General features: G+C 37.0%; 1 protein-coding gene across 3 annotated transcripts in view; it reads left to right on the top strand.

Annotated features, from left to right (window-relative positions):
- Positions 1–24,188, top strand: part of Pgant9 (polypeptide N-acetylgalactosaminyltransferase 9) — a 189,300-nt gene that overhangs the window by 43,402 nt on the left and 121,710 nt on the right. Inside the window, exon 1 of one of the 3 annotated variants that reach the window (XM_071782804.1) lies at positions 17,222–17,598. The exons of the other annotated variants lie outside the window; for them this stretch is intronic. The gene's annotated coding sequence lies outside the window, so the exon portion shown is untranslated. Of the gene's footprint in view, positions 1–17,221; positions 17,599–24,188 lie in introns of those variants that run through there. 3 annotated transcript variants of the gene reach the window in all.

Below are 24,188 nucleotides of genomic sequence, written 5' to 3'. Positions count from 1 at the left end.
AGAATTAGCATAAAAGAAAATTTTTATAATCGCTTACACATCTCACGTTCTAGAATTTAAAATTATTTAAAAAAAGATTATACATTTTTTGTTTATTGTCTTAAATATAATTGCGAAGATTTGTGCACCAAATTTTTATCTTTGTTTAATTTACTAGAAGAGAAGTTATCTTTTAATTAATTACATTAAATTTTATAACGTGTTAATTAACGACTGTATCCAATTTGTGGAGATCTCTGATCTTTGTCAATGTCGTGATTGCTCTTGTACGTACACTTCTATTGATAATTATTCACGAACATACCGTGCTTATCGCACGGTTATTTATATACTCCGACGTGGAACGAAAAAGGGAACAATCGATCGCTTCTGTAACTCAGCCACGTCGGCCAGCCTTGAAAATTCTGGACTTCATTTCCGCTCCCCGCGATTTGAGTTATACTTGGCGAGACTAACGACCCTTTAATTATTCACCTCTAATTGCGAATGCTCCTTGTTACTGGAACGCATGCATTATACGTGGAACGCGTGTTACATCCGTTTTCATGACTGTCTACAGTACCTTTCCGTTTCATCCTAGTGAAATTCAAATTTCAAAAATACACGCATTTATTAAATATTAAAATATGAGTATTAACAAAGAGATAATGTGCATATGTAACATATAATACACACATATATATGTGTGAATAAACTATCTTGATAAAGGTTCTTTTAGATTGAGTTGTAATAACTTTCAAAATGATAAATATTTATTATTATTTAGATACTGTCAAACTCATTTAGTTGATTTGATAAACTGTCGATATCAATTCCCTTTGTGCTCTAATTTCTAAGATCGTGTTTATAGCAATTGCTCCGCGAGAATGTAGGTGTAATAATTTTATGCCTTGGCCCGCAACGTCGCTGTCGACGTACGATCGGTTTTATGATGCGTTTGATTATAATCCCGGTTAATTTTACGATGCAGGTGGTCTAACTGGACTATCGTATCTTCTGGTTTATAGTAATTAGATTTATTCAATGTTTTGCGATATGATCGAATTAACCGTTAATTAATTTTCAATTCGCCTTGATGCGTGACGTATCGGTTAAAGCGCGATTGTTTAAATTATAAATTATTAATGTGCGCTAATATATTTTTTCAGTATTCTTTACTATTCTGGTCAGATTAATTTGATAAGAACAGATTGAGACAAATTATACATAAGAAATATAATTTTAGATTTACTCATATACGGAGTAGGAAATCATGTTTCTATGTAATTATTACATAATTACATTGTTCAGTGAATTAACACATTTATTAAAGTTTGTTATCAGTTAACTATATTTATATTTAGATATATTAATAATAATAATATATGAATATATTGGATATAAATACAGTACGGATAATACAGCATATATGAATTATACTACAATACAATTATGTTCTATTAATATAGATAATATATAATTTTCTATTTTAATGCACACATTATGCACATATTAATATAATTCTATGAATATTATTATTATAATATATTATTTTTTAATATGCTTTTATTCTTTATTTATACAAATGAAATATTCGCTTTGGAGCATTCTCGCGTTTGTCGCAAGCCTAGTGGAAAAAAGCCTAAATCGTCCTAATTTCAAATTTAAATTATTGCCTCTCGTTTTATACGCAAGGATTCAAATTGAAAGTACTTTTCGGGCGTGAAGTCGTGACGGGCACTGTGTGCGTGCGTACTTCTTTTCACTGCAATGCCATGACAACGAGTGACCCGAGAGTGACGGAATTGTTCGCACTTTATTCCCCATTCCATTATTCGCGGATCGTGGAAATCTCATGCATCACAAAAGAACGACCGACCAATGAATTTACCTTGCGTCCGCCTACGTATTACTAATTCATCATCCTTCGATGTGTTCCAATCCTCTCTTTCTCTCTCGCTCGAAATTGCAAAAGTCTTAAATACGTGCATTTGAAACACGATCGAATGTCGAAATTAAAAGCGAGAGAATTCCATTAACTGAAGTAATAATTATTCCAAATGGCACACGGTTTTGTGAAATAAAACACGGGGTGGAGCACACACAAGACGTACGAAAATTGTTGGCGTAATTAAGACTATATATATATGAAAACACGGAATATAAAGTTATTTCATGTATCGATTTATTGAATTTAATTGTTGGATACGCTCGTAAGATTTAATTTAGTTATTTTAGTTATTTCGTATTGTTATCGTTAATGTCCATAGTCTTTGTTTCGCTACTCGATGCATGTGATTTGATTCATTTCCACAGCATTCACTTTGCTTTCCGCATCTGCCATATTTTATTATCGACTTTGTCAAGCACTTTCATTTATTCGCTCATCGATTTCACGTCCGTCGTATGATGTCTCGTTCGAGAAGCGCGGAATAAGCGGAAGTGATTCCGACGAGATAGATGACGGAAACTTCGGACTCGCCGTGAGTTTCGATTATTCGCCACTGTAAATTTGTGAATGCATGACGCGAACAACACGCAACCAATTCACGGTTCTCAACGCTTTATCAAGAAATGCCTTTACTCTAGCACTTCTAGCTGACTACGATTTCACGTGCGTGTCGCACGGCGGCTTTAATCTCTTCTTGCATGACACGTGTATACCGGTATGCTCACACATGCTTTCACGCATCGCTCATCGCTGTTTCCTTCTTCGCAAACCTAAGTAACTAATATGTCAACCTATAACAAAGTATTTAAAATGAATAAAATATACATATGATTAAATATTTGACAAAAAGGTTACGCAAAGCTTTTGGGGAAGAAAATCATCCATTTAGCTAGGTTCAAAAATCTTTAGACGTAACGAACGCGAGCCAGACAGCGCTCGGTCGAATTAAAAATCGCGCGAGTAGAATAAGAATGATGTTTATGTAAATTTGCTTAAAAACGGCCGCAATTAGCCGCCTCTCGGCATTGCAGTCATGCCTCCCAATTAATAAGCCGCCACGTCGCTTGCGACGCGTCACCTTCGACCGCTCGTCGGTTTTATATTAGTTGTAGCGATAGAGCCATTTGCGCGACTAACGACGTAGTTATGTGTTCGTTGTGTTTCAATCCGTTATTGCGCCGTCGTTTGATTAATATAAAGGATGCAATCGATGAAAGCGACTGCCGCGGGGTCGCGCCATAGCAGTGCAATTAAACGTATTCCAAGAGCTTCCGTGTAAAGAATACAATAATTCTCTGCGAAAGATATAGTTGTAAAAAATATAGTCGCGTGTTTCAATCCGTTATTGCAACGCTGTTTGATTAATACAGAAGATACACTCGACGAAAGCGAGTCAGCTGATGAATTGCGTGTAACAGCAGAGCAATTACCGTTTGAAGAAGAGCTGTAAAAAGGTTATGGTATACTAATCGTTTCAAAATAGTACCGATCGTTGAATCTCGCGAGACATTGTGATTGCGATAAAGTAACATACAATTGCTTCGTTTAATCGCGACCGCGTGAAGAAATTTCAACGCGGAATAAAGCGAAAAAATGTGCACGTATATCTGCGGACATACGCAAATGTATCTATATAAAAGCTTTTCACGCGCTATATGCGTTGCGTGTTGTTCCCGTGAATACGCCGTTACGCCAAGTGCAACGGCCGTGCAATTAAAAAGAATCTATTCCCTGAAAATGGTGAGCGTATCGAAAGATAACGAACAGCTACGGACTAACGGTTACGCGCTAACAATAACATTGTAACGATGGACGTTGCGCAATATATATGTTAACGATAGCGCACGTTGCGCGACGCGATTATTTGCGGATTAGGTTTCTATCGTTAATTATCGTTTTTTTATCGTCGCGCGAACTTATATATCGCATTGCGATTATATATAAACGACTCGTTTCCTATGATGAAATAATACACGTTTAAAAATCGTTAATTTAAACTTTATAAAGTAACCAACTTTATAATTCACGGATACATTTTATTTTCTTTTGTTTTGCGAAACTAGGTTTTTAAAGTATCGTTAATTACATGCATCAGCAAGTTTAAAATTGAGATAGCATATTTGGCATATTTGTATTGTGTTACTCTGCATGCTCGTAATAGCCAATCGTAACGATGTCGCGCGAGTTATGTATGAAAAAATTGCAAGCGCGAACGATCAGTTTTGTGCATTTCTACTGCTACTTTTCGTCGGTAAATTGAATTATACACGTCGCGAATAATGCCGTGGAATTTAAACGAATTTCAATACCCCGCAAAGCGAAAATAGCGTGGATTATACGCCGGGCGATGTCAACCTTTGTACTTTACATCATCATACCGCCGCAAAATTACGAACGTTATCGTGATTAACGGAGCGCATTTGTTGGACTGAGACCCCACACATCATGTTAACCCTTTAAAATTAATCCGTGCGACAGATTTCACATCAATTCCCCTGTAACGCTATATTTATACAACCCGTTCCGCTATCATCGAAACGTTACTAGTTGAGCCAAAGCAGATATCGTCATACGTAACGGTAATTAATATCGAGTTGTATGAAGTTCATATTGAAACGTTTAGTTGTGATAGCGGAACTCGCGCTGTATTTCACGGAATGTATGAAAAGATTAAATCGAGCGTTACACGAACGGCAGATTTGATTTATCCAAGATGCCATAAACTAACATAACGTCTTTCTTTTTATTGATTCATGCTTTGCGCCTGTTTGCAAAATTTGATCTACTCAGCGGCCGTTAAAACCTGGACGTCGACGACAGCTGTCGATAATCGCCGCTTCTCGTTATGCTGAGAGTTCCCTAGGGCCTGGTAGGTTTCCGTTTCGTCCTCTTTTGCCATCAGTGTCTGACATTCATGTCGACATTGATACCCGTTAAAAATTACGCGACACTCCTTTCGTCAAAGTTATTTCGCTCATTTTATTAGACGGTTTATCTTTGACAATTTTCAGTCATATATCATCGCAAGATATACCTAATCACGCGAAAATATTGACGAAAAATTCGCGTATACAAAATTTATTAAAGTTTATAATCGATTAATTTTTTTATATATGCTTCAAGTAATTACATGTTGGCACTTTTTCTCGCTAGATTCTTAAAAATCACAACGCTCAATCCTTTCTAATTAAGTACACTAATTGAAACAGTGACATAGGAATCAAGTTTTCTCTTGTAGAATGACAGTTATTTAAGAGATTAAAAACTGTTGTCTTATTTTTATTTTATATGCAGACTTTAGATAGTTCTATTCTATTTCGTTTTCTTGAAGATCCATCATGTAGATTATGGATTATAGTATTATACCGGTAGTTTGTAAGCAGATCCGATATGCGAATATTTTCCTCCGTCGTCGCGAGCAAAGAATGCGACAGCACATAGGACTGAACGAGGGAAACCAAATCTCCTGGGGGTCCATAGAAAAGCGAAGAGCGTCGGTTGTCACGCCTCAGCGAGGTCAGGGTCGCCTTTTCATCGCCGATAAAGTTGCATGAACGCTGTCTCCTTTTCCCCTCGATTTCGTATCTCGAGCGATCCGTTTAAAATTTTAAGGCCCGGCAGCAGGAAGGGACTGAAATGAAACTTCCGTTTTAGCGCTGCCAAGCCGACCGACGAAATCGAAACTCTGGGAGGACGATTTGTGCGATTGGATGGCCAATTGCGAATTTTTTATAGGTTATCGAGAGAATATGAGAATTAACAAGAAATTCCGTTAAATAGAATATCAGCTTATATACCTAATGAAAAAGAAAGATGTAGAAAATTTGATTTAATTTAAAGCCGGGAAAATAAGAATATTTTACATTACTGTTAACAAGCGATGTATTTAATTTAAAGTTTCGTAATATATATCTTGAATATAATAACAGGAATAATTTTATATCGGTTACTCCGTTGGAATCGCATATCTTTAAATATTGCTCGAAGTATTGTACGGCTTCTACAGCTTCGAAATTCTCCATTGACAATTAATCAGCGATTTTGATTGAAACGGCAATCTCAAGTTTGTAAATTTGTTTGTATACTTCATTTGAAATTCAAGTTAATATATCTTGAAAATTGTATAAATGTTGCATCGTCGTGTCGCCTCGTGTCGCGGAGTCAAAATTTTCTCCAGTTTACTCGCTTTTGATAACTATGTACCGTCACAGAACTACGGTGGGTGGTTTGCGAGCGAGCGAGCGAACGAGAGAGAGAGAGTAGAGCATCGCGAGGCGGTTTTCAGCTCGTTGGGCGCCTTTGTGCTCCGAGGTCAAGAGAACAGTGCAGGCAAGATTATCTTCCTCCCCCATTCCTCGTCTCCACTTCGCTGCTGTGTACAGCAGCCTGGCTGAAGACGACTCCGCTGTTCTTCAGTCATCGTTTCCACAGATTCCCATCGCGGCTTCCTCTTCCCGCCCTCTGCTCTTTCCTAGTTGCCATCGAGTCGCGGATTTATCCTACAATGTGCCATATCTTCTTAGACTCATTATCACGTTTCCCCCTTTCGACGAATATTATTTGCTGTTTCTTTGCACCCATGTACCTCTATTGACTGCTGTTCGTTCTTGCACTTGCGTTCCATCATCATACGCGTTCACAGTTATCCATCCATCGTACTTGCATTCGCATCCACGTAGCCATTCTCGTTCTTCCATTCCTCGTGTCTCTTTCAGGTTTACTCTTCGTCTTCTATTCTTATTCTTTCACCCTTGGCCCCTCTCCCACGGCGCGATTTATGAAAGTGGGCGATATGGGGTAAGCTCCACGGTTATTTGCCTCCGGAGACTTATAATGGCCGCTTTACTGCTCTCGTGAATAAGTACTTCCTACTAAATAACATCCGCGGGAAAAGAGACGGCACGATGCTCGCGGTCCATTACACGCCGTGCAGTTCGCTGTTAGAGCTCGAGTTAGACGCGAAACCGCACGAGGAGCGAGATGTGGTTTGACCTTCTTGTCAGGAAGGCTGCATTTTTGCGGATAGTTAATAGACAGACAAGAGGCGTAAGTGCAATTGGTGGTGAATCGGTGGAGTAATTACGGACGATGCCATCATATTTGACTGACCTCTTCCGCAAATTTTGCCGGTTGTAATAATGAAACTTCACGTGATATACAGTTTATTTGGATATGTAAAAAAATATACTGTATTTTTTGAACACACTGGAACATTATAATTATTTAAGCTATTTATTATTAATCCATTGATCATAAATAATTTAAGGATGTATGTCAGATAGCTTATATAGTATAATTTTGTTTTCTTGATTAAACAGTGTAGAGCTAATCTCAGAAATTATTCATAAACAACATGGTATCATTTTGTCCCATTTTTGTACTTGATATTGTTTAAATAAATCACTAAAATTTTGAAAAAAAAAAAAACCCAGAAAATCTTAAAAAACCGTAATTGCAATTCTCGATGTCATAGAAGTGTACCATAAAAATTTCATTTATTTTTACCGTACATGAGCATTATAATATTTACATGGGAAGTTATCTATATATATACAATTTCTGTAACTTTCAAAGCAAATATCTCAGAAACGGACAATTGATCGCAAATTTAACACAGGTTTTTGGAATCTATAAGTGCACAATCTCTGTAAATTTCAGCTTTGTCCTATTATTTTGACATAAGTGACATACATCCTTAAACGTAGCTCGGAATATTTCCCTGTCACTCAATTTGCGCGGTGCAAGAATGTATAAACTATTAATTTATATGGAATTTAAGCTTCAGCGGTTAGCTCTGTTGCAACCATATGTCTTTAAAAATTTGGTAAGTTGCAACAGAGAGAAGAGGGACATAGAGGAACATAGAACACGGAAAGTGCTACTACAGAACTCTGTTTCGATCTGCATATTTGACGCATAATTTGTACGTCAACGAGATCCATATTGCCGAAAGGACTACGTGTCCAAGTCAGCGACATTTCACTGACGAGATCACACGGTCTGCGGCTGGTACTAGGAAAATCCAATTTGCGATTCCCCCGTAATACTGCGAGGACTGTCTTCCTCTTTCTCGGCCATGTAACAATCGTCTCCTCGATCTTGGAGAGTTTCGATGCAAGTTGCGCGCCATATTGCGAAGTTATGGAATACGAGGTTACGAACGGCGAAGTGACATCATCTATCACGTACTAGGATGCAATTATTCCGACCGAGATTAACCCAAGAGGAAGGAAGGGTCGTTGCGCGCTCGGAGGAGCACTATCGTCGTTTTGTAACCGCGCATCTTCCCGATGAAAGATGGACGTCGATGATATAGAAATGTTGAATAATATTAATGCTGTCCTAAAAGCATCGAAATTTATAATTAAAGAAAGGAATGAGTCCTACTTATTATCGTCATGGAACTATAAATATAACAAAATTTATAACAAAAACAATTTCTTTTATCGACTAATTTAATTTTTAAAATGCTTACCATAAAGACGCGAACATTTTCTATATTTTTCTAATAAATCACTCGCGCTTCAAATAGGACTGTAAATTTTACTGACCTTAAATGGTAATTTTATTGACAGCCTTGAGCGATTCGAAAAAGCTTGGTAATAACAAAACTAATAATAAATTTTTTTAACTAATCGTAAATTTATTATATTAGTGACCGTTGAAAATAAATGTGTAGAAATCACATTTGGTTATGGCGTGGGGTGGCTATTCACATTATGTGGCAAGGAAATTAACCGGAGTAAGTGTCGTGTGTAAACGGGATAATACCTTCAACGAACATTTCGCGCTGCGGGAGGACTTATGGCAGCAAAAAACTGGACATTATTCTGAGTTAAAGGCCGACGGAAAAACTGATTGCTCGTTTCAGCCCGATATCTTCGTCGTTCCATAACGATCTTCGTGCACGGCTTTTTGCAGGAATATCGTTTTGTACCGATAAATCTGCATTATACCGTCCCGATCTAGCTGGCGTAGTGGGAGCTGGCGAAGCCTGAGTCGCCGGGGTCGTTAAGCTTTCTAGCATCGTACGTGTGAGCTTAAAAGTGTTATAAAAACGGCGTTATTTGATCGATCGCGGGGCATTATTTATCATTACCGTGGATGCACAATGTCAGTAATCTGTAAGCTGAGATATTTGGGCTGTCTCGTGGTTCAACGTAATCGATTAAACATCGTTACGCATATCGACGCATATCGACTGAAGATCTACCACACTTTTATCAATATGCGTTTATGAACAAAATTTACGAATAATTCCATTTTTGCATAACTCCAGAAAAAATCGCTTTAACGGATGTACAGTAAAATTAAATAAAAAAGAGCTGAATTTCTCATAAGTTACATAAATAACTCCATAATATTATTTAAGGCGATTCTCCTAATTTTGATAATGACAAAGTGTTTAGTCTCTCTTTTTTTAAATAATTGATAACGCGCGTGCAACGAATTTGCAGTTTATACATCCGGAAACTGCGGATAATTTTTACTGACATTCGGAAATAAAATTTCGAGCGTCAGCTAACGACTTTCATCTTCCGCAAGCGGCAATGCGAAAAGTTGATAAAATCTACGGACTCGTCTGTCATGTCGTATTCTGGTTATGATGATCGAGGATATCCCTGCTCCTAGCACCTTCCTTAACGCTGATAATATTTCAACGTTGGGTCAGGTGGTGAATATGGCGGTGTCGGGAGAGGGCAAAGGTTAGAAGAAATTACGAGAACTGTCGATAGTCATTGCCCGGAAAGCTGCCAACGAATCGGCCGAGATTAATCGTCGAGTGACGTGAAGTAAAATTTCGCTGCAGTTACGTAAACATAAGCGAATAAATAAAATAAAACATATTTGTCGAAGATAGAGAGTATGGTGATATTTTGTTACGGATTGTATAGGAGCTGAAACGTTGTACTTCTTTTTTCATAGAAATCTTATCTATCTAATAGCGATAATATATCGAATGATCTTTGGTTACAGCGTAAAAATATCTACATATAGTTTTTAATAAGTTTTATTTGTTTTTATATTCATGTATATTGTTAAATACGAAAGAGAGAAAGAGAAATAGAAAAAGTAATCTCTATACGTAGTGTCGAGATTATAAAGATTAACTTTTATGTAGCATAGAGATTTTTAATTCACTATATTCGAATAATTGTGCGTTGTCTCGCTTTTTGGTTGGGAAGAAGGTAGATATCCACTGTTATTTGAAATGTAAAGCCGCAGCAATCCTATGAGATAGATTTTAATTAATGTAATGGGATGCTGAAGAATTGTCTCATAGATGATGAAAAGATGTCCTCGATATGCATAAAGAGGTATACTCGATCGAATAAAGTTTTTATTATAATTAAAACTGCATATATATGTGAAAAATATTAATAAATTAATAGCAAAATTTTTGCAGAAATATTCTGATAGCATTAACGTACTCCTTGAAGTTGTTTTAGTTTAAATTTAATATTTTATTTGTGCAAATTGACGATTTGATAGCTCTTAACTGATTTCTCGAATAATTATTACACGTTAAAAATTTAATTAAATGAAAAATCAATTAATTTTTATTGACGAGAGAAAATTATGCCAAATGGAATCGTATAATTTAGTACAGAATATGATTCGAGGAGATTGAGTCTTTTTAACGAACGACGACGATGCGTCCGGTTGATTTTCGTTGAATTTCGCCATAAATAATGCATCATTCGTCGGACCGTTTGGTCGGTCAGAAATATGGCGGGCATAAAAGTGATGTAAGACCGAGGAGAAACGGCTCGTTCGATCGGCGGGTGGTAGCTCGATGCTTCCTAGGTTGCGTATGGAATTTCTGGGATGGGAGGCTCTTCCTTCCTTCCTTAGAAGGGTTCCTTCTTCGTCGGAGAATTTAACTCGCGAGCGGCAACCGATACGGATCGACGGCCATGATCGTTACGCCAGGCGGGAGAAGGAATTCGAAGGAGCACAGTAATTTTTCAAAGGCGCCAGCCTACGGGCGAAATCCTCAAAATATAGATTATTTTGCACAAGGGCTATATGTGTAGCTCTGGAAAAGAGTATCTTGATCAACGATGCGCATTTTGACGAAGTTTAATGGTTAAACGATGCTTTTGACGTTGATAGATATATTTCTATTGTGCTTATAAAAAATGTAGCTTGTTAGAAACAATATTTCCTAAAAACGTTGAAGGATAACATTATTTTTGTAAAGATTGAACATTAATCCAGAAATGATTTTAATAATAGAATTTTTTAGTAGTAGGTATATATATTTTCTTTTCTTTTGAGTAAAATATTGGAAACATGCTCAACTATGCTGCATTATGCGCGAGAAAAGTGTTTAACTATTACAAATACCTGTCATTGGCGAATTACATGGAGAAATTACTTTGCTTCATACCGAGACAGCATCTGCAAGCGTACCACACAATTTTTGTTGCCCCCGTAGTGGCGATGGAGTCGAAAATAAATTGCTTTTACCGTCGGCAAATTTAGTTCCCAACGGCGACCGATGCGGATCGATGCCCATGATCGTTGCACTTGTCGGGACCCTTCGGAAATGTAGTAATTTTTCGCAAAGGGGAGAAAGCTGCAGCCAGCTATCGGGTAAGCCTTCCGAGGCCATTTTTTATGTTCCGTCTGGAACGAGCCAGAAAATGAATAGCCCGAAAATATGTTTTTTTTTTAAATAACGGTTTTTTTTAATTCGGCCGAAGCAGTTTGTGTTCCATCTTGCGAGATATTACGTTACATCGCGATATAACACGGAAAGGATCGACATTACCGGCTTTTAAGAGCGACCTTGGGCAGTTTCATGCTGCACTCTTCCGCGTTGATTTAAGACTTTATCGATTTAAGATTTAAGATTAGGAAGTTACAAGTAATGCAACTACGCGTAAAAAATAATATTGCAATATCTATCGATGAATCTTGCTAAATGTCACAATCCATTACTTCACGCTCCGTTTGACACGTTGACATCTACTACATTGCCCTCGATATTCCGATATTCTCGTGTCGCCGACGTGTGATATTCATGGTAGAGTACCTGCGAACAATAGTCCACACCAACAAGATATTACGTATTAAACTGCTGTTTGCCTATCGATTACTCGTGCTAATCCAATGATTATCTGAACCTTTAATTATTTACAGTATCATTGCACGATGATACGATGAAAAATATATCACCCGTCGCGAGATAATGTTCTACTATCTGGTAGTTGACAGTTACAATAGCGTACTGCATACACATTGCACGATATTGATCGGGCAGTGTGATCCGAACAAAATCCGGGATGGAGATTTTTTCCGCATGATTGATTACATCATTGTTGAGTCACTATTAATCGCGAAACGATCGAGATAGTATACAAATGCGTTTTAACAAACTTGCCACGTAAATTCTGAAACTCAATTACCGCATCATCGTCAATGTAACCTGCGGTTTAACGGATTAAATTGTCGCTACAGCCGCGATGATACACGAGGCCAATTGACGTCGGTTTGATGTAATATTCGGAAGTGTCAAAAAATGTCCACGAAATTTTCATTTAATCTTTTACTCGCATATAAAAAAATTTTGATATGACTAATGAGAATAAAGATAGATAGAGTTTTTTAACGTGATAGAAAGCGTTAACAAATATCAGACACAAACATATATTTTACTTTCTAGAAAGAGAAAGAAAAAATTGGCATTATTTATATAAATAAATATTATGCGACTACTGTTCTAGAAATAAATTATATATTTTATTATCCACAATAAAAATTATATATGATTGTTATCGTATTTACCAAGTTGTATCGAGTGGACCATATAGGATGATACACAAGATGAAAGAAAGAGACGGAAAGCGGGAAGAGAGGCAACAGCCTCTGATTAAATAAACGTCTCATTCTGTTCGAAGCATAAAGACAAACTTAAAAGAAGCACTCGATCGAAACGGCCCACAAAGAAGAATGAACGGCTAGAGGGTCTCGCATGCGTTTTTTAATGATTTATTAATTACTCCGACGTAAACCGAGGATTTGAAGTCTGTACATGTCGCGAGAATAATTACGGATTCGCCGAGTGTACGGTTGAGAAACGTGATGTTGGACTTCCTTTGCGCTGCGCCGGAAGAAGTCTCGCAGGAAAGAAATTCGAAAACAACTTCTCGCTTCCTTTTCGCCATGGCAACGGAATATTTCGATTAAGTCTTTACGAGCATCGTAAACATTGGAAATGGTATTATTTTCATCAAATCTAGAGAGACACGTCCGTATTTCGATGACGTACACATTTCGAGATGTCTGAGACTATAGATGCAGTTTCAGTTTGAATGTAAATGTCTTGTAATGAGAAAGATACTTTTTCATTAATGAAGTCTTTGGCACTATTCTCGCATTAAGGATAGCGATGACAACGATTCTCTGGAGCTTACATTAGACTTATCTCGATGTGCGGCCAAGTCGAGAGATGCATATTCAGAGATATTCAATTACCTATTTATATCGTGATTCACCGCAGTATTGAAGGAAAGAAAATAATAGTTAATGCGACAATTAATCAATGAATTATACGCATCTTTGACATCTCTATGTCTTTGCACTTTTGTATTCCTTATCGCGCATATTGCATCTTATTGCATCTTATAATATCGCGCGTAATATTCTCCATGTGAGTATTCATGCGGAAAACACGCGGGGCATTTGTGATGGAAAGTCTCAGAAAGGAATTTGCAATGATAGTCGTCATGCCGGATATAAATGCGGGGTACGCGAGCCATAGGTCAAAATCGATATACCGGGCAGCGACATGTGTAATTTCGCTGCGGATATTCGACGGAAAAGCGATACCCATCTAACGTGATCCAAACTTTCGAGCGGCAATCGTTCGGGAAATCTCACCGCTGATTAGACCTATTCGATTCTAAATGAAACGGAGATCGGCCGACCTCTTGGACTATCGATGGTTCACAAGCATCCTTAATTCTGATTAAACGTAATCTTTGCCGGAAGTCGGTGCCGGCTCAATCCCGCGTTTTCCTCATTCCTGCAGCGAAAGCAGAGACGACGGGAAACTTTTTAGGATTCGCACAGGTCGGACATTCGCGAAATCGAACGGGACAATTCGAAGCACTATCGATCGCGACTAAAATCTCCGTCTGTCTTATTGCCTTCATTACAAAAATTTCCAATTTCTCCGCGCTACTCATGCTACTCTACGTGAATCGTGCGCTATTACGATTTTAATTAAGATTATCTCGAAAGCTTTTACACACAATATAAAATTCTGGTATTTATTATAATTTCTTTATGATTATGCATTAGAATATATCTTTATATAATCGCTTATTCATAGTGGATTTAATCTTTAATTATATCGTGTACGTGTTTAATTTAAATTTAAAAAATGGTATATTATATTTTTATGAAACATTTGCGAATTATATAGTTTTATCCAAATATATCTAAAAGATGCATTTAATACGTCACCGGCTTTTTCACGTGCCGAACGATCCCATTCCATCGCCGCATCGCAATATTGTATCGGCAATCGAACAAATTGCTTCCTTCTATACAGCTGGTTTTCGAATTACGAAGACCATAAATATGATCGTACCTACGGGGAATTTGTTGGCAGGAATATCGGCTAGCTACGACCGCGACCATAATTTATCAGTATCGCGCCAGCAGAATTCAATCGCGAAATAAAACGCCACGTGAGACGACGACCGCCGGTTGACATTCCGTTCTGCTTCGCCTAGGTATTCATCTTGGAAATGAAGTCACACGCATCCCTATAAAAGCCAAGCGTCTTATATTGTTTTTCAGTAACGAGTGTACGTGATCCGGACTGATATTGAAAAACATTTCGTGACGCTAGCATCAGAATTGATTCGGATTTTTAAAATTTTTAAATCCTTGAATTTCTCGCTACAAATATTTATTGTATATTATTATAATATCTAATATTTGAAATATTTGAAACATTTGAACATACATAAAATGTTAGAATTTTTAACATATTTTCCTTAGTGAAGATTATGTGTCCCAGACCTGACGTGCCACTCGTTAATAGCAGATTCTTGAGATCATTTTGAGACGAAAATCCTAATACCAAGGCTAATAGTTTTTAAATGAGAAGTGTTTAAAGTTGATCAATCAAATTAATCAATCAAACACATCAATTCTATTCTTGAAACTGATATAGATATATAGAAAATTCGCTTGAAAACACCTTCATTACTAATGTAATGTGACATGACTGAGCGCGCGAATTTCGGAGAATTTGATTGATCAACTTTAAACTTCTCTTTTAAAAACTATTGTAGCCTCGACATTTTAGTATTAGGATTTTCGTCTCAAAGGACACCCTGTACATCTTATAACTCGGTTTTATTTTTTATTACAGTTTTATTAATGAATTTGGAATTGGAGCAAAAATATCGAGACATTAATAATTTTAACAAGCTAATCCAATCTTCAGCAAAAATATCGATGTATTGATAGTTTCTAATTATAAGCGATTGGAAAAGGAAAGGAATTCATTGAATGTCTCCTCAAAAGTACAAGACGCACGAGAATGTACACACAAGTTTACAGTATACAAAACAGTAGCGAATGTTCAGAACAGGATAAGTTTCCCAAAATTAATTTCAAAGAATTTATTATTAAATTGTGAATTATGGGACATTTTGTGTATATAGAAAAATCTAATAAATACAAGATGTTATATTTGTTTAAAAAAAATTAAATCATTAAATAGTTAAGTTTCTCAGGTAGTTAAATTTTGAAATTGCATAATAGCGGTAACGTAAACATACGTATAATTTTCTACGTGTTGGCATCACATCGTTGGCATCCGGCATTCATATTCGCGCGCTTTGGAACGATACAACAGCCTTACATCATTACACGCTAATTATGTGCCTCGAAGATCTGTAATTTACGGAGGAAAGCAGTCGCTTTGTGGCACGTATCGTTTAATCTCGCAATGCTTTTGATTCGCAAACGTTAACCGCTAGTGATTATCCTATTCTGAACGTTCGCTACTGTCTTGTATATACTGTAAACTTGTGTGTGTATTCTCGTGCATCTTGTACTTTTGAAGAGACATTCAATTTAGAAAAGGATAAACGTATTTAGAAGAAGACTATCGTGAGAAACGTGGATGTATAATCGGTTTCTGAGAGCATATTATTGTTAGTACTAATCTTAGTGCTAAGATTAGATTAGATTACCGTCGAATCAAATTCTTATTTTGACGGACTGTTTTGGAACATGTAAATATCTATTACTTTCACACGAATTAATATTAAGAAATCCGAGTAACGTTATATTATTAATGAGTATTTAAACAAGATTAAAATTTGATATTTTAATTTTAATTGAGATAAGCTCGTTCGTAATCCGACATATTACGATTTAATTTGAGAGTGGTTTGTGTGTAGCGGTTTTTCAACAAAATATTCCATAAGCCCGAACGCGCAAATTTTACGTATATTATTTTTTTATCCGATTAAGACTAAAATGCCCATCGCGCATCAACGAGAATACATCTGCATTCGCGGAAACTAACCAAGCAATTATCCAAGCACTTCTTAACTGCTGTGTCTGTTTTCGAGGACGATCTTAATCATGATGATTAAACAAAAGTACGAATACTTATTGTGCCATTGAGTTCCTTATCTTGATTTATCGATAAATATCATGCGGTTGTCAATAAATCGTTGCAACCGCGTTACTCCATCGAAACGAAGATGAAACGCGACCGTATGGGTCTCAGACGGCAGTTTTACTTGTATGGCAACTAGAACGCGAAATCCATTTTACAATATATGTATTCTAAGAGATTGGTTTCCGCGGTTTCCCGAGAGATTGAAGCCTCGGAAGCCCGAGATGTCCCACGCGGATGTGTTCCTCACGACGCAAACTGCGTTTCCGCGGAATAATTCAGCGACTCGAGCTCCTTCTCTCGATACAGCGTCGCATACTCGCGGCTTAATTCCTGAGAGTGTAGAGAATGTCGACGTGGAATCCGAGCGCGCTTCTTATACCGCGAAAAGATCGTGACGCCGAGCGTTGAGCAATCGCTTGGTGGACGAGCCGAAGGTTCTGCTTTCGCGCAAAGGCCATCGAGAGTATGCCTCCGCTCCTTCTTCGCGGTTCACCTTCTCCTCCCTGGTTCACCTTCTCCTACTCCGCGGAATCCGCAGGTCGCAGGTGTTCGAGCCGGCTATCGGCACTGCTTGGCCGCCGTGCCGGTTTCAGTCACCGCCTGGTCGTCGTCAGGTTTAGCGGCTTTCTCCTGATACTTTGATGATTCTTTTTTTTACCGTGGCATGTTTGCGCGATAGAAATCTCCGGTTGGCACCGGTAAGGTTTATCGGCTTTTATCATAACGGCGGTCAATAATTCGTCCGCGCCAAAGTGTCTTTGATAAGATTACGATGATATCGCAGAGATTGTAACGCGGTTTTATGTAGTATTACTTTATTTGCTGGCTTAAAAAAAATTCCCAGGAAATAGAAAACATTAGCATGGTGTATTTCATTGGTGAAAGTGTGATGTAGATAATGAATTCTGTTCTGTAGTTCAATATTAATGTGTATCTTTGTCAAACGCGTGAGATATAAGTGACTACGTATATCTGCTTTTATAAGTGCAACATTTATATCAAAACGGTAAGTTTTACGCTTATATTATAGTCCTGACTAATATTACCCGAAAACGAAAAAAGTTTGAATATTTCAGTATTTTACAAATGTAAAATATATAGATACGAATTTTTATATGTTATAAATGCAAGAGCTGCATAGTCACGAAAAACATGAACAATATAATTTAATTATTTTAACAAAGGTTATAAATGCAAGAGCTGCATAGTCACGAAAAACATGAACAATATAATTTAATTATTTTAACAAAGTTGTCATTCTCAAATCATACTATATACGTAATACAGGAAAAATATAGTCAGGTATTATGTAACAATTAATAAGTAAAATTGCCGTTAGTTTTACCGCTATTTGAGTGTGTAAATAGTAGCCTTGTTCATGTGAGGTTACTTTCACCGATTCGTGCGACGATATTTCATATTATTGTGCGACGAATGACGACTATTTCTTTGCTATTATCGTTGTAATGTCGTTATATAGCTTGTATAATTCAATTTTATCGTGACAGCTTAACTTTGGCTCGGTCGGCCACCTTCACATGGTTGCAAATTATCGTTATATTGGCCAGGTACACGAAACTCGGAGCGTGTTGGGCGAATCACGCGACAAAGGGGTATACGTTTTGAGAGAATCAATTTTTATTACCTTAAATAAGTCTCGGTCTCAACCAATCAGGAAGCAGACTGAAGTACTCTTATCATAATGAATCATCTATGTCATAATCTATGTTAATTTGATCAACAACGACATATTTTACTTAAAACCGAATTATATAACTGAATTTTCGAAATATTTGTAAACTCATCAGTTCAGTAATAATTGGTAGCGTATGCGGAAAATCGAGTAGACAAATTTCAGTTACAATAGAACGAGTGCATATATTTCCGATAACAAGTACGACGATGGATGATGTCAAACTCATTATCGAGATTAATTTGAAGCGCGAATCATGTCATAACATATCGCAAAAATAACTAACGTGCCATGATTGCTGAATATCCATTATCAGAAACTGTTACGATTTTATATAAAGATATAATACATAATTATGCATAATTATAATTCTAATATCACACAGAGGCGAATAAAATAATTACGTTATGAATCTTTATCTTTATCTGGTAATGTCTCCAAGTCAAATTAGTGTCAATATTTCGGTTTCGAAAGTGTTATAACTAAATATTTATAATTGAATTAATTATTTTCTTTGAACGTGGATCCTTCCGTTGTCACGCTTCATATTTATGTGTATATGTCACATAATCTTATATTCTCTCAGCGTGTAAATTGTTTAGGTATACTATCTAATTAAATTCCAATATCAGAATAATCGATAAACTTGTTAGCTCTCTCTCTCACTCTCTTTGTCCATCTCGCTTCAACATCTCATAAAGAGGTTAGCGAACGGAGAATCAGCTTCGGCAAAGCCGAGGAATCCAAGCGGTCTTTACGTGTCTGCCCTTTCTATCTATCGCTACGCGGTTGCTTCCGGTAACGGGGTAACAGACCACGAAGAAACTGCGCGATGCGAAGCGGCGAAACGTCGAAGGAAGGAAGAGAAGGCGGAAGAATATCTCACTAGCCAAGTTCTAGCAGTCAGTCGCGATGCCGATAGCTTATGACTACGTTACGCCTTTTAAGTCGCGCTAGTAGCAACGAGCGCGATCAACGTTCCGAAATACGAGCATCGATGCGCTTTTTTATCTTATCCAGTTATTTGCTGCAACATTTATTCTTCATTTCTTTAAAAAATATTGTTTTAGCATGTCGATATCAGTTTAACAGTCAATCAATCGAACATTCTAACGTGATTAAAATACATTAACGTTAAAGAGTATCGTTATATCACATTTTATTCAATGAAAACATCATTTTTGTCATATATATCGTTCAATAAATTTTAAATATAAAGGTGTACTATATATAAAATCGCGAAAAAAAGATAAAATTGACATTAGTAAAATCATTGTTAATGAAAGATTATTGGGGTTTTAATAACGTTTATTTTAATTTAAACTTTACATCCAATGCCGTGAATATTTTTCCGTGAAAGGGTATAGTTGTGCTACTTTACGCGGGATTAAAATATATTTGTACGCTCAGTGGCCATTCACTGGCGAGAGCGGTCATTCACATACCTTATCCCGTTCGTCAAATTCCACTCGTCGCTGTTCGGTACTCTGTGACGATCTGTAACGAATCCACTCGGATGGAATTTAAATTGAAGCGCTGCCATTGGCATCGCGATAAACTCGAGAAGCGAACTATGCGCGCGTGTAGAGATTCTTCAGCACACCTTTATTCGCACCAGCGCCAAAGTATGTAGCGAGTTATGTGCAGCGCGCATCGATTAAAATCAATCAGAATCTGTCGATGGTACGCGCGAAACGGATCGATGTATGCACATGTATCGTGTCGTTCGCGTTTCTGACCTTCGTGGAATATTGTTTTCTCTATGGGTACGCGGATTTGCCGGATATCCGTTTCAACGACTGTGTTTCTCATCACGCGCCTGTCACGAATCCACGCGACGACGCAGCGATAAATAAGCCGCTTATATGCGGTAATCTAATCCCGTAGTCGTGTCTCTCTCCTTCCGCGGTGCGGAATGCGCGTATTAACCGAAGCCGGGAAAGAGAAAGGAGCCGGAGACACGGAGATTCTCTTGGATAAGAGCATTGGCAAAATGATGTTGGCAACGGCGAGCCATGGTGAAAGAGGGACAGACGTCAGCGCGCGGTAGAGAACCGGATATACATACTTCGTCGACTGATACGCCGGATTTGACTGATCGTGACGACGACATTGCGTTTTGATTTCGTGCTGCAACTTGTTTGCGAACCCCGCGGGATTCGCGTTAAATCTCATTCGACGCTTTTGCCGTGCCGAATAGCTCTAAGCTATATAGTTCTAAAGCGTAACTTTGTAAAGCTCGTACTATTAATGCAGGAGTTAGGTAGTAGGAATTTGAGATACAGTCGACATTTAAGACATTTATAATTCAACCGATTAATATCGCATTTTGAGACCGGGAGAACAAATCAACGAATGATTCCTATTACCGTTTCTAAAAAAAATCGCGTTTATCAATAGTACTTGCAAAGAAAAGTCGTCTTCCGTTTTGGTTTTTATTTTCATTCATGTTGCTGCATCAGCGCAGAACGCAGATCACACGGGGCTAAAGTTTCAATATGTCGCGCGTCGGCTGTTGATTCGTCTATCGTAAAGTCGCGGTCATCGCAGGCTACATCGTCGCGATCTGACCGCTTCCCGTTTACTGGATGCAATCTCTTAACCTTGCACTTCAGCCACCAACTTCCTAGCTGTGTATGATAGCTCGGTACGTGCGAGCGACATAGCGTCAGGTTCACTATTGCGCGCACAACGCGCGAGGCTGCCATGCCGTTTCATTACGGGTTTATTACACGGCCGAATTAGGTCAGGGCTTTACGAGATGAACTTTACATCGCGCGGCTGCACTGGCAGGTTGTATTGCAACTTTATGAGCACCGTTTATCGGAAAGGACGTCGTCCCGTCGATGACATCCGCTCTCTGTTGTAAAAATGCACGTTTGAAAATACTTTGTTTTTCTACGTATTATTTTCAAAATCTTAGAAAAAATAACGTCTGATATCTTTATTTTTTCTTTATCATGAAATATATGTACCTATAGTTATCTAGAAGAGATCTCTGATTTTTATCTTTTCCTAAATTATAGTACTGGCTATGCCGTAGATAGGGAATTTAAATTAATTTGAATAAATTAAACTAGCGCTAAAAGATTTGATCATAAAATCGTGCCGATAAATATTATGAGATCTCAGAATATCCATTATGTCCAGATCGCCAATATTGGTTTATTATTTCAAATCGAGTTTCAAATTTACAGTTTTTTAGTATAACTACATTTATTCCGTTAACTTGTTTACTTTTTTTTACTTATTGTTTCTGTTATAAATAGTTGAGAGCTATATGGTAGTGTTTATTAGTATCTTATTTTGATATTATCTCTTTTTTTTGTCGCATCAGATCGCGTTATTAAATTCGAAAATCGTAAATGTCTTATTGACAGTTTCGAGTACATTTTTAGCACAAATTTAATTCGTCAAAAATTTATGGGATAATATCCTGAACTTAGCGATATCTTTTGATATCTAAAATTAAACTCATTAACGCATATCATTAAACTCGCAATACGTTATAACGATGAATTTATCATGTCATTATCGTATATTGTTATCGTCTTCTATGGTGCAACCGCTGTATGACGGAAGCGGTCGTATTTGTTATCGTAATTAATTATTATCATAAGTTACACAAATTGAATTAAATTATGTATAGATTCGAGTAATAATTCATGGCCAGTTTTATACGTTACAATAATTTTCTATGTTTGGAACAGAGATAACATAAAAGATACGTAAAGTATATAATGCTTGCAATTATAGTTAATCAATTAATGATTTTTGGGGAAAATTTTTATCATTTTTTTTTTGATAAAAATTATTCTATTGTATTTATATATAATTACAAAAGTAACAAAAATAGAAAAACTTTATGATATGATAAATATTTTAAGCTATTTATTTAATTAATTTTATATTCTACTTGGCTATATTTATAAATAGTGAATTATTTGTAGCACATAACTATCATATTATTCGTTTTACTCGTCTGCTCTGATCAGGATTTCATATTACTAATATTAATTGTCTTATAAATTTTTGTCAATGAATTAAAGATATGACTGACAATAAAAGACATAGAATAAGTTGAATTATAATAGAATAAAAATTAAGAATGCGGCTAAACTCCGAAATTTGGATATCAGTAAAACCGAAGAAATCTCATCAGGATTATATTTGCTTGCACGAATGAAGCTATCAGTTTTCATCAAAATCGGAGATAGAGGGCTTATGAACATTTCTAACGGAGATGCACATCGGCGTTACACGCCAGATTATCGGGGAGCGTTTCAATTAAGCTGTAGATTTATTTCTCGTCTCATTTATGTCAATGGTCGGAGCCGTCTCGCGAAGCTCACAATTATGTGCCTATCCAGGCGATTGAACTATGAAATAATCCGTCTCGCCGATGCTAGATAGCGGACTTTTATCACGTTTCCAGCTGCGCGAATCGATTCGAAACGGAAAAGTTCCGCTTCTTCGTCCTGGCAAACGAGATCATTACGAGAGGTGCTTTACGTAGATTACCCGATTCCCTAAGTAGATTTCTCAAATTAGGCGATGTAACTAATCAGACGGAATCTCCGTACGCGCCGAGTGTGTTTCCGTACTTTTATTTTAATCATTATTACGGGGTATTTTTTATTATTTCCGTGGTTTAAACTAATCATGACATATATTAGTTACCTTCTTAGTTTAAAAATGTTTGTGGCAATTAATAAGATTCTTAAACAGAACTATAAACATCAATAACTATATCATGCAGAAATTAACATGTCATATGGTAGATGAGATTAACTGAGACATCACATAGACGACATTTTATTTTATTAATACTTTCTTTCTTTATTCATGGACATATTTTAATATAATTATTTAATTAATATAATTAATGCAAGCTTTGTGTGATAATTTCGGTAGAAGGAATTAAACTTTTTTTATGTTTAGGTTTCATCCGCATTTTGTTATTTAATCCAGTATCTATAATGTAATACGTATAAAATACATAAAATCTGTACATTTTATAAATATTACAAAAATATTCTAAGATAAAGTGTTACATGCTGCTTTACGATGTTAGAGTCTAAGCTTTTCCGAGTCGTTTCTTGTAAGAGCATTTGAAATGCAAAACCGTCCGAGCGGCGTTTACGTGACGTACGATATACATGACTCGCGATTAGTCGATAAGAGTAATTTCTCTTGCGATGCTTTCCCGTCGGGGAAAAAATTTTTCCTCCGTTTTACCGCGAGCTATTGGGAAAGTTTTATAATACAGCGAGAGGAAACAGCGGCGGCGGGATGCATTCGTTCGTCATAGATATAAATCCATCTACTCAATGTCACGAAGGTAGGAAGAAAGAAAGGATAAAAAAAAGAAGAACTCTCTCGGTAGGCTTTTTGGATATCTGCCAAAAACTCCAGATCCGAATGAAACTCCGCAGTGGAGTTCGACACGCCAAAAGGCTTTGCCGAGGCGCATAGGCGAAAGAATATAGCGTTGCAATCGTTCCATTTCGCTGGGATTGCGACCAGCAGCGTCGTAGAAACGAAGATCAAATTATTTCGGTATCTAAATTCTAGTTTGCTCGACTTTAGATTGCGAACTTGGGAAACCACGCCGGAAGACGAGAAAGCTTTTCCGGAACAGAAATCTATAATTAGGAAAGAGCTCATTTTGAACCTAACGGCGTTTCGCGGATATTATACGCGTGTCTTTAAAGAGATGAGTACAATTACGAAAACGGGATAAAAACAGGAAGGTGTCTTTAAAGAGATATTACAAACTATTTGATGTAATGAACGGTATGCCTATGTATTGACCTTACACGAACATGCTCGTGACTGACGTGTGTAAAAACGTTGAATAATTTATCGCGCAATATTATTCCGTCGTAATGTACAACGTCGAC

This window comes from Temnothorax longispinosus, chromosome 7 (genome assembly GCF_030848805.1).
Source record: "Temnothorax longispinosus isolate EJ_2023e chromosome 7, Tlon_JGU_v1, whole genome shotgun sequence".
Classification (NCBI taxonomy): domain Eukaryota; kingdom Metazoa; phylum Arthropoda; class Insecta; order Hymenoptera; family Formicidae; genus Temnothorax; species Temnothorax longispinosus.
Note: the sequence above shows the minus strand (reverse complement) of the source record. Positions and strands in the feature narration are given on the sequence as shown.